This window comes from Cyanistes caeruleus, chromosome 7 (genome assembly GCF_971803275.1).
Source record: "Cyanistes caeruleus chromosome 7, bCyaCae1.hap1.1, whole genome shotgun sequence".
Lineage (NCBI taxonomy): Eukaryota > Metazoa > Chordata > Aves > Passeriformes > Paridae > Cyanistes > Cyanistes caeruleus.
This window is the reverse complement of record NC_141707.1, coordinates 32,814,948-32,830,426: the sequence shown is the minus strand read 5'-3', so window position 1 is coordinate 32,830,426 and position 15,479 is coordinate 32,814,948. Positions and strand designations below refer to the sequence as shown.

Genomic DNA, 15,479 nt, shown 5'->3' with positions numbered 1-15,479 from the left:
ATGCTTGAGTTTCAGTCTCTCAGGTAATAAAATATTTGTGGTCTAATTTCAAGAACAGCTGGGATGATGAGTCCTCTAAATTCTCCATGGTCCTGTGTGTTCACTCTGCACTTAATTCAGCTCCTGAGGGTTTCAGTGACAAAACTTGGAGCTCATGCAGGTAGACATCCACAATTGCCTCATTATTTCTTGTGGAGGTAGGTCCTCAGATGATTCCCCTATGGAGTACTTCCAACTCCACCTCTTTCCACCCTCTCTACCCACTAACCATGTTGACATCTTAGCTATGTTTCTGCACTTGCAGCTTATATTCCAGAAACTGAATTATTTCCCATTTCTGGAAAGTCTTTTCCAGTGAACCTGCATTCTTTGGGTTTTTCTGTTGGTGATCCAGGCCTTTTGTTCCTGTGCCTTGTGTTGGATTTGCTGAAATGTGTGTCATTTAAGTAACCCAGCCCCATGTAACACAAACATTCTGATATTCTCTGCTGTGAACCAGACATCTGGCCAGTTATACCATTCTTAATAAACTTAGCAGGAAAGATATCCCAGTTCATCACATGGAAGGTGCAGGTATGTACCTTGATAATATTTGTAGATTATTAGAAGAAAGGAAAATCAGGGCAGGCAACCAGGAGTTTGTTAATGGTTATCTAAACCAGGAGCTTTTTTTTTTATTTATTTTGATAAAAATTAAAATCTGAAAATTTTTGACTTAGCTTTTGTTTTTCCAGCAGTCATTTTTTCTCACACATTTCTTTTCACTTATTTTGATCAAATACTTGGAGAAACACACACTTTTTTATTGCTAATGAGATAAATCGGAAAGTTTTTAGTAATCACAACAATTAATAGCATTGCTTAAGAAAAGGCTTCTTCATGGAAACATCCTCAGAACATGTTAATTGTACATTTACAATGACTTTTAGAGGACCTGCCCATTACTGATCCTTGGCCCATTTAATATGGGCACCTTGGTACAGGCTGTATGAGCAGATGGTTTTGACTAAATTAGAATGCAAGGGAGGACTCTGTCAGTTGAGCCCCAGTGAAACAGATAATTACTTTCACTTTAACATTTCTTGTGTTGTTTCATGGTTCTATCTTGTTGTATGGTGTTGCACAGTTGCGGTGAGATGCATTTTGTTCACAACAAAAATTCCTGGAGCTCACTTCACTCTTGGGGCCAAGGTAGGAGACAGAAGATTTGATGAGGTTCTCCTGCAAAGCTGGCAGCCTGAGCCCCAGGAAAGCCACCAGTCACTATAACACTTCTCCTACCCCTCTTTTCATCAGTAGAAAGCTACAAGAGACAGAATCTTCCAACCCTGCTCTTTCCTACGTTTTCTCCTTCTTTGTCTCCAAAAACCCTGTGTTCTAGGAGAGGTATCTCCTGTACTGATGTGCCAGAAGGAAGAGCTCTTGGTTTGTTGGGTTTGATGAAGGAAGGACAAGTTTGCTTTAGTCTCTGTTCTTCTTGCACCAGACCATTGGCAGGACAAAGGTCTCTCAGGGGAAGAGTGAGAGGGTTCCATGTTGTGAGCATGGTGTCTGCAGCTTTATTCTCCAGAGCAGCCCTGCTGAAGGCAGCGCAGGCAGAGCTCACACACACGTGAGCGCTCACAGGATGGAGCGGGATGAAGACGGAAAGCAGACGAAGCCCAGGGGAGCGAGTTAGATGTACAAGCACAGTGGTCAGGGTGATGATAGGCACACATGTTGCTAGTTCCTCTCCCCCTCCCTCCTGCCAACCACTAAAACAAGCAACATGTGATAGGAGGAGGAGAGGGGTGAAAATCCGAAACTGTACTTGAACACAACCCCACCCATCTGTAATAGATACATATTTCATAGGTCTTGTTTAGGCTTCATTTACGCTCTTGGAATTAATTTCTCTCTCTTACAGAGCCTTGATGTCCACTCCTGCTCCTTTTCAGCACAGTGGAGGGAGGTGGCAATAATCTGAACTGCAGAGCACTGCAGTCTCCTCATTTAGGGAGGGAGAAATATTTCTTTTGGCAAGTGGAGGTGCGCCTGTGCTCCAAGGTCTTAGGTGTACTTAGTGAGGATGGATAAGTAGTGATGACTACATTTGAATTTCATGAGATGGCTCAACTTTCCAGTAGATGTTTCTCAGATTTAAAGCAAAAGAAAATGTGTTTTCAGTTTCCAATGAAAATTAATTCTGAAAAATATCAGTTTTAGTCAATTTTCATTTCACTGTTTTGATTTAACAATTTTATTTTGCTTTCTACATCATCTGTGAGGCTTTCCAGAGGCATATTACTGACATGCTACATCTGGTATAATATCATTAAAATCTTCCTTTTTTCATATCTTAGTTATTCCTAAAGGATATTTATATTCACTACCGATAAAAAAAACAACTTCATCTCCCTTCCTAGATCAAATTCTCTCTTGTTTTGCAATAAGGCATTATAAGAAAGTGTACTGAGTTCAAAAATAACTGAAGTTTCTCTCTACACCTGAAGAGTATAGTTTTAGTACTCAATTTTGTAGGGTGAGGGAACATTTAAATTTTAATAGCTTTATTCTGAAACAAGGCTTCAAGCACAGACGTAAATAATTCAGCACTGGAAAGCCTACGACATGCTGCAATGGTTCCTTGTGTGCCTAGAATTTGTATAGGTGGACATGAAAGCAGATATTGAGCTGCTCTACCCACAGCAGTGTCACCATGAGGCTGAGTGGTTGTAGGTGAGCCACGGAAATTCCCTGTCTGCTTGTCTGTAAAATGGGGATAAGCTATTCATTTCTCTGGAATGCTGTGATCCTCAAATAACAGATGATGTGAACATCTCTGCTGAAATACTGCATCATTAATTTTCCATTGCTCTTTTGCCAACGTTTGAAGACATTTAGATCTATGATGGTTCAGACTTTAAAGCTACCAGCAGTACTGCAATAACTGTTTTCAATTTTTTTTTAAAAAATCTCCTTTCCTAACATTTGCAACTTGAGCCTCAAATGCATTCTTACAGAAATAATTTGATTCCTGTGCTTTGCTTCTTCAAATAATGTCAGATCATATTCAATAATTAATTCAAAGCCAAGAGGAGTTTTCTGTCCCCTCTATTTTGTAATTTTGGAAGCAGGTTCCTGGATGTTGTTGCACTGTGACATGTTGGCCAGGAGTCACGACTGCTCTGTAACTCACCCACACAGTAACATCTTTAATCCTCTTGAGAAAATAAAGCAGAAATCAGAAGTGGAAGCCTTTGACAATCATTTTGTACAAGAGGGAGTATATGGTGAGCACAGTTCTTGAATTGCTGGGTTGCTGCAGCCTTTGCTCCAGGTTTTAGGCATTTGTTTCCACCTGAAATGACATTAAAAACAATTTTTAGAGAGTTGGTGGACTCTTTCTAGACTTTTTCCTCCTATCAATAAAAGTAAAGCTCAGCTGATCGGAGGTTGCTCATGAAAATTAAAACAGATTTACACCTATTTTTAAATGGGCATGTTTATCTCCTTTTTGTACAGATAGCACTAAGAAGCTTCAAGGTTTCCTACAAGCAAAGCCATTCACACAGCCTAGCAGTAAGCAAATATAAATGAAACACAAGAATGTCCATATTATCGCTTTTGTTTTAAAAGCTGTCCACAGTAATGAGCTCAACATAACCTTCTGCCCCTCAGATTTCTACAGAGTGATCCACCTGGCAAAGAGTTAAGTCCAGACCAGAGCTGCACAACACAGCCTGCAAGTGTCAGCATCTTTTCCTTGCAAACTCGGTGTGCATGTGCATGTGTGTGTGTCTGAGCCCATGTTTTAAAGACTTTGCCTAATCACACCTCACTTATTTATAAGTAGAACATGTGGTTTAACTTTGCACCCACTTTTCTACTAGGAGACTAAATGTTAACACCCAGGGCCACCTGTCTTAGATTAGTGGATAGTTTACTACAAATGATGGAACCAAACTGATGGGATTATACTTGGTTCAGAAGAACAAAATTGAGTCAAGCAGGCTTTTGTCTTTTCTTTATTTATTTATTTCATGCTGCAGAAGACGACACTAAAAACAAAGGGAAAATGTGTCTATAATGCTGTAGTTAAAAAACATCTGACAAGTTTTGCTGACATGTTTTCTGTGTGGAAGGACCTGAAAATCTCATGTCCACTTGACAAGAGCATTTTTGTCATTCCACAGTGACAAAACAAGTGCAAAATGTGAAGTGGTCTGCACATATGGCCTTAGAGGGCACTGAGGTTTGGTGAGGGTCAACTTTTTTTGGATCTGGGTAAATTTCATGGTCCCAGCTGTCCAGATGATTTGCAGAGGACACCAATATACTGAAGCAACCTGCTGTGAATCTTCATCCAAACAGGTTAATGCATGGCAGGCACCCTGTATGGTTCTCAACAGCTTCACAAAAATAAAACAAACTTTCAGCAGCACTAGCTACCTTGAGCTTTCCTCTCCTTGTCTTCTCATTGACTGGATATAAATTACATAATTCTCCTCTGATCATCTAAAACTCTTTTCTTCTGTAAATATCAATTCATTCTCAACAGTATTGTCAAGGAAAGAGTTATACTTTTATGGATACTGTGTTTTTTAGATTCTGAATTAACAATCCAAGTACTTAGGTACAGCCATGATTAAATTTATATTTTTTTACAAATATAGTATTAAAGAGGCAAGAATAGATTTCTTTTGTAATGCACACTTACATACATACACATTCCTACTAGCACACACATGAACACACATTATTACTTTACACTTAGTCTGTTGACTCCCTTTAATCTCTGTATGTGTCTAATATATTATTTTCCCTTGTTTGTCATCAAACTCTGCTTATCAATGCCCCTCTGATTGGTGTTGGGGTAAATACACAGAGGGTGGAAAAAGTGGAATGGACAGAGATCAATTGGTTGCTTTTCTGGAGCACTTCATATTGTCTGTTGCTCTTCCCACTGAACCTTTCTCCTTTCCCAGGGTATTTTTGTGGTGTCAAATACTGCAGCAAGGCTTTGTCATTTCTTTGGAATGCACACTGCATGGTTGCTGTAATACTGTTGCTCTCGTGTTTTCAAACCTCTATTTTAGATGTCTTTGCTGACACAAATTGGAGTAATTTAAGAGGCAGCTTACAAATAACTTATTTTTCTGTTATTTTAATTCCTTAATTGCTGATTCACAGGCATTAATGGAGCAGCACTATCAAACTTCTGACCTCTTCAACCTTCTTGTCAGAAGGGACTCAGTATTTCACTTTGTGTTAAAAAATGGTTTCATTTGCTTTCATATTCAATTATCCAAATATTTTTCTGCCAAAGGAAAGCTCAGTGTTCGAGTGCAGGCACTCAGAAAAAAAAGATACAAAGTATGAGCACAAAATTGGACATTTAGAGCTACAGATTTAATAAAGTATAACATATATATAAAATATAAGTTTTAATAAACTTATACCGTTTATTATAGCACAATAATCCTGGGTGAATTTGAATATTCTGCCTTGTGTCTTGGCACAGAACATTGCAGAGCTCTTGGTGATAAACTGGCAGATACTACAGAGTGATCTACTCTGTTTTCCTCCAGGTAAGTGTAATTCCCAGAAATTCCTGTCACCCACCTCTCACTGCCACTCCTTCATCACATCACAGCAAAACCTGCATGGTTTTGCAATGCATGCAGGAAAAGGCCTTTTATCCTAATTCCTCCTGCTGTTTCACTCTACCTCTCTGTGCTGTGATGCCCATCAGGAGAAGCTGGTGTGAAGCCATCACTGGCACACACTCCAGGCTTTCTTGCACTGTTGAAAAATACTGCACTGATCTCCTTGAGCAATGCACCAGTCACAGTTTGTGTCCCTGGACATGAGCCTTCTCAAAAGCATATGACTGAAATGATGCTTTATTGATTGCAGCCTTTTGAGAGGGGAAAAAAAGTCAAAAATGGACTATGAATGCCAATAAATACAATATGGGAATTGTGAGTTATTAAGGACATCAGGTTTCCAGCAGATGTTTCTGTCCCGTAACAGAAGCTGATTTACCAAGTCTGCTTACAGCTGGCCTTGGAGCCCCATGGAGCTGAGTCAGCAAGCCAAGCTTTGTGGGGCTGATTCTCCTCTTGCCCTTCACCATCAGCCATACAAATAAGCTTTAATGATTTGAGAGAGCCTGAATTCGTGCTCAGCACCTTAAGAGAAAGTGTGTGGTGGTATCATGCAGTAGCTGCTGAGGAGAGTGGTGGTGTTGGTAAATTTAAGATGCCGATTTCCTCCTCCTGGGGAAAGGCTCCCACTTCTGTGTGAAAACAACCCATGTGTTGAATATAGCTGGAGCTCCTTTTGCATCAAGATGCCTGCCCTGCAGCTGTGAAACCTGCAGATGCATAAATCTCTACCCTTTATGATAAAATCTGTGTCGTGAACGTGTTTTCTTATCACAGCAGATCAGGGAGAGAAGAAGAAGGGAAGGCTGAGGAAAGGCTGCTGACAGACTTGAGCTGCTTGGGAACATGGGCCACTATTTAAAGAAGGCATCTGAGTCGTGCTCTCCCTGGAGCTGGTAATAATTGTGCCTTTTGCTTCTGTGGGAATAGGAGGAGGCCTTTGACTGGCAAATGTTTGCATATAGCCCAAATCAAGTCATTAGTTGCCATGTGGCCAACCTGTATTTTAAGGCCCTCCAGCTGAAAAGTCCATTTGCATATTTATCCAGCCAGGAACATGGTAATTAAGTCTGTGGCATTGTACACAACCCCGAGGAAAGTCTGCAATTCAATAGTTCAGAAAGACTCCTGCTGATTTCAATGGGGCTTGGAGCAGTCACACACTCGGAGGGTGTTTACTGCATCCCAGACAATCCCAGCATTTGCAGGAATGATGAAATTAAAACTTCAAATTATGGGCGCCTCTGCCATGGGAAAATACCAGCTCCACCTCTTAGACCAGAGAAAAAGCATTGCAAAAGGGGTGAAGTTTGCTCTTGGATGTGCTCTCCTGATGCTCATGGTACGAGTGCACCCAGCCCGTCCCAGCTCCCAGCACAGCCGCTCACCCGTGCCCACGGAGCACGGGACACGGGCTTGGACCTGGACCATGCCCAGGGCTCTCAGCACAGCAGGTAGGGGGAAATGATAGTGCCAAAGAGAAACACAAAGCCTTTAGGCTGCCCTTAAATGATCTTGCTATAAACAAACAAACAGATGAAGCAGCGGAGGGATACTTGATAAGTCTTCCATGTGTGGGGAAAATGTCTGTGGTAGGAAAAAGAATTTAGCAGAATTGAAAATTCTTAACTATGTTTTATGAAGGCAGGCCAAAACCAGTTCCTGCATCCGGAGTGTTGCTTTGCTAAAAGAGATGTAACAATCTTTTGTGTAATTCAGAAAAAAAAAATAAAACAAGTGTGAGCTGAAATTTTAACTGCACCCGTGACTGTAGATGGGCTTTCTTTTTTTAAAGGTCTGAATTATATTTTATTTATTTATTTGGATTTGTATTTTTGGGGACAAATACTGCTGTAAATCTTCAAAGTCCTTTTGATTACAGTGCAAATGTACACCATCCAAGGCTGTCCTCTTGCACAGCATACCTGTGAAACTTTCATCCTTCAGCAGCAACCTAATGCACCATTTGTCTGGTTTGCATATTCTAAGCAGCTGATAACTGCTTAATTTACACAAAACTGTGGGGAAACCCAAGAAATATTGTCAAATATGAGTGCCATCTTAAAAGTAAATTGAAAAATATCAAACCCTTCGAAAGATGGTTCTACCTCCAGCCAAGGTTTGTGCACTGCAATTTCTCCACCCTCTTCCTGCTCCTCTGTCTCGCTGAGCCTCAGATATCTTTGCCAGCATGGGTGGGCCATGCAGGAAAGTGGAGATTCCATAGCATATTCCATATTGCTGAATGAAAAGGGGAGGGAAAAAGGGGGGAGGAAAAAGAGAATATTGACCCAGAGGCAGCTAAGGATGCCTGAAAGAGACAAAGATGCTGGGCCTGATTCAAATCCCATTCGAAGCTGATGGAAACATTTCAATGGGCCTTGGATCAGACCTCTGCAGTGAAATGAAATGGGGAAATAATGAATGGCTTCAGAGACAAACAAATTGGGAAGTGGTGCAGGGAGATGGCACGTCTGTATAGAAAAAAGTGGCCTGGCAGGGAGAAGAGGGCCTGTGCAGTTGAGAACTCAGATAGGAGCTGGCAGCTCACAGCACAAGAGCTTGACAATGACCTGAAATACTGAGAGAGATTTGTTTGCTTGGGGTTTGTAGTGTGGGGTGGCAAACAAGGCCCAGAAATGCAAAATAAAGAAGAATGCCTGACTGGAAAACAGAGCTAGTGATTCCAGCCAAGGGGACCCATCCCAGGGGATTTCCCTTCCCCCTGTCCACTTCCTGATGGTTTTAGCCAGAAGTTCATTTTTAACTTTTGAATATCTTGCCCTGAAAAAATGCATTCCAGGCAGGTTCTGTTGTAGCAAACTGTGGAAGTGACCTAATAAATTCTCAACTGCTCAGCAAAACATCTAGGGCTTTTTTTTATTTTATTTTATTTTAATTTTGGGGGGTTTTTTTAATAAAAAATAAAAATACATAATGATTCATCATGTAACTGTTAAATCCAGATTTTATTCCAGAGTTAAGCTAAACCAGCCTCAGATCCTTCTTGCTCATCCCAGCAGAAAATCCTTTGCCTAAGGTTTCTGGGAAATGGGAACATATAAGAAAAAAACCACAACAAACAGAACTATGAATTTAATTACCAATACTATGCTCCAGCCTCAAAGGGGAAGAAGAAAGATAATTGCTTAGGGTCTCTGAGTGGAATCCTGTCTCCATGGCCAAGACAACAACCAGTCTAGCCAGCATCTCAATGACAAGAGAGCAACGTGCAGTGTGTTTTCTAGCGTCAGTGATTCTGCATAGAGTCATAACAGGTAAGTGAATTGGTAATTAAAAACTAAAGGAAGTGCTGGCCAGAGGTGAGAACAGGTGGCATGGGGAGGGGGCAGCAATTTGTTGAGTATAAAAGGGCAAGGTAAAAATATACAGCGACAATAAATGCAACATTCTCATGGGGAATTTTTGCAGACTGAGAAATAAGAATCTAAAATGGAAAGGTGGAGGGGCTTTTTCCCCAGCCTGCATAAAAGAGCCTGGACAATATGTGACAGTCCAGCAAATGCTAACAGATTGTTATGATAAAGCAAAAAGCCCTGTGGGAAAACAGATTTGAAGTGGCAATTGTGTTTGTGAGGAGTAAGTGTGAGCTCTTGAGGAGGAATGGCCACAACAAGGAGGGGACGATGTGGTGGTTTTTGGGGATAAGGGCTGCTGGGGGATTGCCAGGGTGCTGCCTGCAGGAGCACATGTGCTGCTCATGGCTGTGCCAGGACAATGTGCTGGTGGTGGCAGCTGCGGGATTGTCCTGCTCGCTGTCCATGGAATGGGGTTTAATTCAGGCACATGAGAGGGGAGACAGAATCTTGCTCTGACTCCTGGGCCTCTCCAGTGGTGGAGGCTTGAGGTAGCATCTCTCAGAAGCTGAGGGGAAATGGGCTCAATGGTGAATTTAGGTACAAACAGAATCATTAAAAAAATCTTTTAGCGAGAGCAGAGTCCCTTTGGTCATGCCCTTGTTTGGTAAATGGACACCCAGCAACTCTAAAATATTTTATTGGTGTTACAGATGGCTGTCCTAACAGAAATATGTCCTCCTTTAGCTTGGAAAGCCAAGGTCGATCCAGTCTTAAAATTTACCAATTGGATTTTTCTTTTCCTTATTAAAAACATACACAGGAAGCACCTGAACTTTTTTGTTTAGAAAACAGGGAGACTTGAAGTGCTAATATATCAGATGATATTTCTCTTTAGCTGGGGAGGAGAGACTTCCTTCTCCTGAGGTTACAATTCCTTGCTGCCAACATGCAAGTGATCCTCCCTTCATGCAGATAAAATGATAGAGAGATATACACAAGGACTCCACTCCTGAGTGCTTTAAGCAACCCTTTCATTTGTTTTGGAGTTTTCATCTGGTTTCCTAAAAATCTTGAACTTTTATCATTCAGATAAAATTATAGAAGGCTACTGAATGTTTCTCTGACAAAAAATACCTTCTAGCAAGAAAATAGCACCTTGTCATGCAATGTCAGGTCTGATCTTTTGAATCTGCTCACGGATTATTTCTGTAAAGGTTTATGAATTGTCATTCCTATGTTTGTTTGTTGCTGCTAAATGTTTCTGCAAGTCAAGGGTTATAAAGTGCATTGTATAGACACATATAACAAATTTGGACTACTTTACTATAATTCTTTCTAAAATGTAAGCAATCAAGAGGCAGAAGTCTGTAGGAATCACTCCTTTCACAAGTCATTTCAGACTGATTTTAAATTTTGATACACCAGGGGAGAAAAATATCTCCCTGTATGTTTGCAAAATACCTACTTCAGTGCAAACTGTATTTTGACAGAAGTCTTTGATCTCTATCAGAGTGCAAATGACTAAAAATTAAACATGAGGAAGAGCATGGGGAAAAGTATTCAGCACAAACTAGGCAAGGGGGATCTTTTTCTTCTTCATTTGAAATGTCATTTAAATTCTCCTTCATAGAGAGGTATTAGGAGACTCCACAACAGTTCTGATCCTGCTTTGTTCCCTTCCTCCTCAGTCACCTGCAAGAGGAGATAAGTTGTTAAGTTTAGGCTAAAAGATGTCAAGTGGGACTGAATTTTCTGGCTCTGGGGCATTCCCAGCCTGCGTGGGGCTGTGCCAGACCCTGTGGCCCCTGCAAGAATCAGCAGCCACAGAGGGCTCCAGCAGGTCATGAACAGACAAATAAAAGAGATTAGAGACATTGCACAAAAAAGTCAGAAAGTATCTGTTAATGTCTAGGAAATAAATTTGGTTTAAATCACAAAAGGTTCAGCACTTTGTGGCCTCTTCTGTCTGCCATAGCTCTACAACTGTCTTAGCTTCTCATGTGTAAATCCCTTTTTTGACAGGTACCTATTGAAAATACTCTTTGGATATTTTAATAACCCATTCCTCCCTGCTCATGAGAAGGATCTGATGAGAATAAAAACAGTGTTATATAGGTGAAAGGCAGGCAGTGAGCTCTATTCCTTGCCAATGTCAGCCTCTACCCAAAATTCCAAAGGTAAAATATTGACCTAATATCCTGATTTACATTTATGTCTCTCAGATATTTGTATGTATTTTCAACTTGGAACAGTGCACATGAGTCTAGTCTGTTAGTATGTCCTGGCAGCTTGTAGTGTTAAACAACAATTTCAAACAGTTCTATTAACACTTTTCTTCATTTTCTGTTCTAACAAATATGGGCATGTGCATCCCATGGATAACAGGAGTCTGTGTTTATGCTGAGAGCTTTCAGCTTCTAAGTGTGCTCTGTGATCCTATAAAAATGTCACCATTTAACACATGCAAATTTAGTAAGATTCACTGCTTTAATATTAAACACATACTTGATTTTTTTACTGAGTATAGCTTCTCACCTCCTTGCCAGCCAGGGGTCTTGGAGATTATGCTTTTTTGTCTCCTACATGTTCAAGGCCACATGGGGAAGGCAGTGAATCAACACAGCCCCATCAGCACAGGCTGTGACTCTCGCAGGGGAGCAGAGCAGTGCAGGATTTGCTGCAGCTAGCCCAGCACATTGGCTGCTTTGGGTATCTCTCAGTGTCCAAGCACGGGGGGCGTGGGGACAGTCCCTGCCTTTTACATGATATAATTTGCCACATTCTTCCAATGGCAAAGTCACAATATTTTCGAGAGCGCTGCAGAAAATTAAAGTATCATTTGAAGAGTCACGTGGGAAGAGCTTGTTGGGATCCCACATCTCTTCGCTGCTCTAGGTCTGTCTCTCCAGATCCCACACTTTGGCTGACTTTGTTTCTCATGGAAACATAGAACAAGGCCAGCCCCGAGCTTTGCAGGGAGGTTGGTTCAGTTCTTCCTCAGCCTGCTGCAATATTTCCATCAGTGGAAGTCTCGGGGCTGGTCTGGGTGGGGAATAGCCCCAGCAGGGCTGGGTTGGTGCCCTACATTCCGCGGCTGCCATGGACCAACCCGCGCAGGGGAGCGCAGGTAACGCGCACACGGCGGGCCACAGGCAGCTCTCCTGCTGATAACCCTCTGGAGAGCGCGCACGCCAGCTCACTCTGACTTATTTTTAGGCACCAAGCTTCGTAGTCTTTAAGGGCAAAGAGAGGGGAGTAAAAATAGGCCAATTAGTGTAATTTCTGAAAAAAAAAATCCTTCAAGATCTTGAGCAGTTGCTAAGGTGACTTTAAAATTTAAGAGGAATGGAAAACAAATGGGCTGGGTAAGAAATTTGGGGCCTCTAAGAAGATCACTTAGCCAATAAATTGCCTTTTTTATTCGAGGATCTTTGAAGTATCCTCCCAGGAGGGGCTATCTTAAAGCTAGCTTTTGTTAGTAGCATTGGGTTTTTAATGGCTTCTGAATGTACCTTGTATTTTCTAATCTTACTGTAGCCTCTTACATTCCCTAATTGCTCTTTTTTACTTTGTGTTTGAAGAGCAAACTTAAAACTGCAAAAAGTGGGAGTTTTGTGTAAACACAAGGCGATATGTGACATTATTTCAGGCTTGCCATGATCTATTCCCAGTTTGATTCACGTTAGTTTGTCTGCAGCATCATGAATTTTAGGAAAATATTTCAGTCCTGCTTGGAAATCTCAGTGCCATCAACTCATTGGACATCTGGTTTCAATTTACAACGTATCTGCCTGAGGGTACATAGCACCCCCAGAGTAAATAATAATAACAATGTTAATAATAATAACAATATCTATAATATAGCAATAATAGATGTAAATGAAGTACATGTTCTTGTGTTTCCAATGCGGGAGAAAACAAATTAGAAAATGAATTGCCTGGAGGTTTGCATTTACATTGCACGGATGGTTTACATTTTAAGCAACATGAAAACAGACTGCCTTCAAGGAAGACCATGAATATTTTGTGAAGATTTATTTAAACCAAAGATTTGAGGAAATGTTAAAACCAGATGAATTCTATACACAATAAAAGTGCTAGATCAAGGAATTTGGTTCAGCACCAACTGTGGGTCTGAGTATATGAGCAAAATCTGTATTTCAAATTAGGGATGGGTACATGTCTGCAACCCAACAGGAAAGCAAAATTTTTTTCTGAAGCTAATGTGCAGATATTCACCTGTGAAGGTTAAAAGAAGATGACTCAATGGAATTGCATATGTGGGGGAATTTTTAGACTCTCTAGTATTCCCACTTGAGTCTGTCTTGGAGAGAGCAAAATCTTTCACAGAAAAATATCAGTTTGAATAATGCTTTCAAAGAAAGGGAAAAAGACAAATTAGTGATGGCACCCATCGTTCACATTTTGTAAAAATAATATTTACTTTTGCTCCAAAAAGGAGAAGCAGATTTAAGACAGACTCCACAAGTCTGTTGAGTGCATCTTTCACCCAGCTGTCAGAAGTTCAGGTTCGAGGTGACCCAAAAGCAGATACAACCACGGCTTGAACCTCTGTGTCTCATCCCCTGGGGCCTGACTCTCCAGCTATTAAATATTCATTCAGGTGTATGTTTTTCTTCCCCTTGTTTTTCAAGGAGAACGTCAGGGGGTATCAAGGTCTTCATGCTGACCTTGATGCAGAAACCTCACAGGTAAAACTCCCATTTCACAGCAAGACCACGAGCAGCAGAAACTGCAACAGAAACAATTCCAATGCTGCAGGTCACTGGAAAACACTGGAAGGAGGACAACAAAAAATTTGGTGAAGAACAAATGCCTTTGTGTGTCCTGGCCTAGTTGGTTGAGCATTGCCTCAGAAGATGGTCAGGGAAAGGAGTAGCTGGGTGACAGGAGGTGCTGGTGCTCAGAACAACCCCCCTGCTGCAGGACATGAGCTGGTACACGGTATGAGACCTTAAATTCCACTGCGGTCATGGTATGAATAAGCACAATAGGGATTTTAAGGAATTTGCACCTAGATATGTATGCATGTAGAAGAGAAGGAAAAAATACATTGTTTATTTCCATAGAAATGTAGTAAAGGGTAAATTGAGGGAAGGAAATCAACACGGAATGTGTTTAAAGAAATACTGTCAGAACCATGGATGGCGTTCACATTTTAATACCAAATAAAGATCAGGAAAGCTTCCAGGGAAGAAACGATCAAAATCCAAGCTGCAACCATCTATTCAAGCCACAGAAAATATAATTTGGAAATTAAACTTTTCCCCAAGTGAAACTAAGAAGGAAAAGTTTCTGGAAGGTGGGAATATATGGGTCCATGTCTGAGAACTGCAAGAAATTGGAAAAACAAGTAACCAGAGGTTGAAATTAATTGTGTGCCCCAGAACAGAAAAGGAGCACTTTCAAAAATGAAAACATGAATAAACATAGAAGAGGAATGGGAACCAGAATGGCATTTAATGTTATTTTCCAACAAATTGAAAGATTAATACTTACATTACCCTGTACCTTGCACATGTCATCAAGTTTAGACAGCATCAGAGACAAAAGACCTGAAAACAAACCTGAGGGCATGCATGAACAACTCTAAAAATTTAAAAAATAGCCCTGATCCAGTCTTTTTTAAGTATTAAGTAATATTTTTAAATATCTCAGATATTCACTTTCTTTTAAGGAAATTTAGATCAAACATTAATTCTCCTGGACATGAAACATGAATTAAATGTGCTCTAACTGGATATAGTATATTTGGCCAGGTAGCTAGTGCTGGGAATTATACTATATAGTAGTATATACTACATATATTATATATATATATATACTATAATATATATACTAGATACTAGATATAGTATAATGGCCAGGTTAAACACACAAAAAAAAAGTTATGAAAATAATAGTGGACACCCTGAACTACCTTATCTTCAAGAAAAGCATAGGAGGAAATAGATGCAAATAAATGTGGTTTATTTATATATATTTATATATTTATATATATATATATATATATATATGTATGTATGTATGTATATGTGTATATATATATATATATATGTATGTGTGCATATTTGTTTGTTTGATTTATTTCCATTGCAAATATTTAAACAAGAGGAGACATGGGAAGATCAGTGGATACCTGTGATATAGACTTTAAAAAGTCAGCACAAGCCCAAATAAAGACAGCTGTAAGTCTAGATTACAGTTTTGTGTGTGAGTGGGAGGAGACAGGACCATGGAGGAGGTTTAAATGTCCCAGTCTCACCATGGCACTGTTCTGGAATAGAACCACAATTGTGGTAATGGGCTTGTGATGTGTTTATGCTGAAAACAGAAATTAGGCAGCCAGCCCTGGCAGAGGTGTATGAGTGAGTGGCTCTGGGTAGATCTCACAAAAATGAGGAAATCAGACAGTATTCTGTCAGATGAAATTCCACTTCTTTACAAAACAATTTACTTTAGAAGGTACAAATTGCTACCTATTCACTTC

At 40.4% G+C, this 15,479-nt stretch overlaps 1 long non-coding RNA gene across 1 annotated transcript; it reads right to left on the bottom strand.

Annotated features, from left to right (window-relative positions):
• Positions 1-774: 774 nt before the first annotated feature.
• Positions 775-3,801, bottom strand: LOC147652289 (uncharacterized). The gene is made up of 2 exons (XR_015289283.1): positions 3,681-3,801; positions 775-3,340 (listed from the first exon to the last, which is right to left on the bottom strand). It is a non-coding gene; the product is annotated as an uncharacterized LOC147652289 (long non-coding RNA).
• Positions 3,802-15,479: the final 11,678 nt, after the last annotated feature.